The 3,717-nt window shown below is 46.5% G+C and overlaps 1 pseudogene; it reads left to right on the forward strand.

Moving 5' to 3' along the window:
- Positions 1-930: 930 nt before the first annotated feature.
- Positions 931-2,451, forward strand: LOC119289782 (annotated as a pseudogene).
- The last annotated feature ends 1,266 nt before the right edge of the window (positions 2,452-3,717 follow it).

Below are 3,717 nucleotides of genomic sequence, written 5' to 3' on the forward strand. Positions count from 1 at the left end.
TACCATGTGGAAGTTGATTTCAATTGCTAGGGGATTGTAAGAGATCTTACATATTGTATATGTCTGTAGCCAGTAGCGTTGGATAGATAATACGAAAACTTGTTGTTCGACCAATTTCTCAGAGAAGGAGAGGTCGATCGATCACTTCTCTCGGTATGCATGACGAACTTCTGTACTTAGTACGTAGCGTCGACCAAGCACGGACATAAGAGAGAACACTTCTCTCTATTAATTAGCTAGCTAACACAATATATGAAACACCTAAATTAACCCCCCAAAACCCCCAACCCCTCCCCCCCTTAAAAAAACAAAAATCCCAGCCACTGAAATGCTGACGCGTGGATGCCTTTTGGTCCCGGTTGGTGTTGGTGCCACCAACCGGGACCAAAGGCCCTCCTGCCTGGGCTCGGCGCACCGGCCACGTGGAGGCCCATCTGTCATGGTTCTTGTTAGAACCGAGACTAAAGGTCTAGGGCATTAGTAACGATCCTTTAGTCCCGGTTCAAGAACCGAGATAAAAGGCCCTCACCAACCGGGACTAATAGGGGTTTTTCTACTAGTGACTCGTTGGCCGGGGGACCATCTTCGACTGTATTGACTTACAAAGGGTACGAGATAAATGGAAATACATTTTACACGATCGCGCAAAATCAAAAGAGGACCAATTAAAACAGTGGTGTCCGCTTTGATGCAGCAACCAAGAGGGGAAATGAAGCATATTATGATTACATAGTGGACATACGAGAACTTGACTACGAACATGATTTTAAGGTCCCTTTGTTTCAGTGCAAACGGGTCAATCTGTCAGGAGGAGGGGTACAGGTAGACCCACAGTACGGAATGACAATAGTGAATCTGAACAATCCTGGATACACAGATGAACCATTCGTCCTAGCCAATGATGTGGCGTATGTTTTCTATGTCAAGGACATGTCTAGCTTGGAGGCCAACCCAATGTCCTTCTCCGCCTTTCCCAGCGACAAGGCGGTGTTCGAGCCGCTCAACCCCGAAGATGTCCGCACATACCTCCACAAGGCCGTCGAATTCATCCTCGATTACTACACCAACGCCGAGTCCATGTCGGTCCTCCCTAGTGTGAATCCAGGATACCTCGAAGACGAGCTGAGCGCGTCACCACCGACCCACTCCATGCCTTTCGATGTCACCATGAAGGAGCTCAGGACCTCCGTCGTCCCTGACATGACGCACTGGACTAGCCCCAACTTCTTCGCCTTCTTCCCCTCCACCAACACCGCCGCTGCCATCGCGGGCGATCTAATCGCCTCTGCCATGAACATGATCAGATTCATGTGGCAGGCCTCGCTTGAGGCCACCAAAATGGAGGTTCTCGCTCTTGACTAGCTTGCGCAACTTCTGCGCCTACCCACCACCTTCATGAACCGCACCAGTACTGGACGTCGCACCGGCGGTGGTGTCATCCTCAGCACAACCAGCGAGGCAATGCTCGTCACGCTAGTAGCCGCCCGTGATGCAGCGCTGCGTCGGAGCGGCTCAGTCGGTGTGTCCCATCTACCATGCTTGGCTGTCTATGCTGCCAACCAGACCCGCTCCACATTTTTCAAGGCATGCCGGCTCGCAGGCTTCGACCCCGCCAACATCTGCTCCATCCCTACCGGGCCCGAAACTAACTACGGGCTCGACTCGTCCAAGCTTCTCGAGGTAATGCAAGATGATGCCGACGCCGGTCTCGTGCCCACATATGTCTGTGTCACTGTGGGCACCACATCTTCCAACGCCGTCGACCCAGTGGGCGCCATCGCCGACGTTGCCACCATGTTCATTGTGTGGGTCCATGTCGATGTTGCCTACGCTGGCAGTGCATGTATCTGCCCGGTGTTTCGCTACCATCTCGATGGTGTCGAGCACGTAGACTCCATTAGCATGAGCCCACACAAATGGCTTCTCACATGCCTCGATTGCACCTGTTTGTACGTACCGACTGAGCGACTCATTGGAGACCAACCCGGAGTACCTCAAGAACGATGCTACCGAGTCCGGTGAGGTCACCGATCTGATAGACATGCAGGTCGGCGTCGGCCGGCGCTTCGTGGGCTCAATCTTTGGATGGTCATGCGCATATATGGTACCACAAAGCTCCAAGAGCACATCCATAGTGATGTCGTGATGGCCAAGATGTTTGAAGATTTCGTACGCGCCGACAACAGCTTCGAGGTGGTTGTACCGAGGAACTTTGCTCCTGTGTGCTTTAGGATCAAGCCAAGTGGAGCCATGAGGGAAGAGGATGCCGATGAGGCCAACTGTCAGCTAATGGAGAAACTAAACAAGAGTGGCAAGTCTTATCTTGCGCACACGGTGGTTGGTGATAAGTCTGTGCTCCAGTTCGCCGTTGGGTCATCGCTTCAAGAGAAGAGACATGTGAGGAGTGCATGGGACCTCATCAAGAATACTACGACCAGCATAATGGACTAAGTGGATTGACCTACTGTCAAAGAAAATTCCAGGAGCTGCACAAATCCCTATATTTAGGGCATTGATATTTTTTCAATTTATCTTTTTTGTTATTTTGCTTTGATTCTGATTATTATTTATTTGATGGCTGGTTCTGTTTCGTTTTGTCATCTATACCGGCCGAGCTTATATCTGTAGAAGGCTGATACAAAAAAAGTGATTATATACTGTAAAAGGGCTTATATTGAATGAACAAGAGCTATCGTTTTTAGTTGTTACTGTACTCTGGTAGCTAATGAGAAATGCATGCCCACGCATCTTGATCAATCAAGAAATATATACGTTGCACTCAGTTGGTCTGTACGTTTCAAGAAGCCACACCAAAGCCATACAATTCCATCTCCATAGTCCAAATTGACCATATACTTGCTTGTCTGAATGGAGTTTGCACCGCAGCAAACCGGCAATAACACAGCAAATTAAAACACGGGGCAGAGTTTTGACATAGATATAAGTAGTTGAGTGTTCGACTTAATTTGCGTGGAACGTTCAATGTGTCCATATCTTCTTGATGTATTATTGTGTTGCGTAGAAATGTCAATGAGAGATATTTGATATCTACATGTCATTGCTCTGCACTGGGAGATGATTTGTGCGATACAAGTATCGTGCAAATGAGTCGAGTTTTAGCGAGCTGGACCTGGCACAGCTCAACTCATATTAAAATTTGATTGAGCCCAAACTGAGTGAAGCTCAAGGTTGAACTGTAGAACATGATTCGTGCTCAGCGTATAACGATCTCGAGTCGATTTTGAGCTAGCTCCGAGCTAAACGAGACAGAAAAAATTATATAACCTACGGCGATTGTTCCATCTAGATAATGCACAGCACGAAATAATAAATAACTAAAACTATAATTCTAATCAAAACGATAATAATAAAACAAATGTAAGACAAAAATGTTAAGTCAAAAAATCATCTTATAGTAATCTAAATCACATGTAGACGATGCATTAAAAGTGAATCTTTAATTCTGTTTACGTAGGTTTATCATAAAACATATGAAATTATGGGTCCAAAAAATGTGTTGTAAAAACTTACTTGATCTATGTTAACGCTAAACCAAAGAGTTTAGAGTAAACCTGACTATGAATTTCGTAGATACAACTTCCGCCCCAGCCAAGAGTATTCAACACGTGAAAAGTCTAACTGTAACTACAGGAACAACAGATGTATTTAGAGATCATTCATTTATTTATAAACTATAGTACCAACTAGATGACGTGA

The sequence above is a fragment of the Triticum dicoccoides genome, chromosome 4A (assembly GCF_002162155.2).
Source record: "Triticum dicoccoides isolate Atlit2015 ecotype Zavitan chromosome 4A, WEW_v2.0, whole genome shotgun sequence".
NCBI lineage: Eukaryota > Viridiplantae > Streptophyta > Magnoliopsida > Poales > Poaceae > Triticum > Triticum dicoccoides.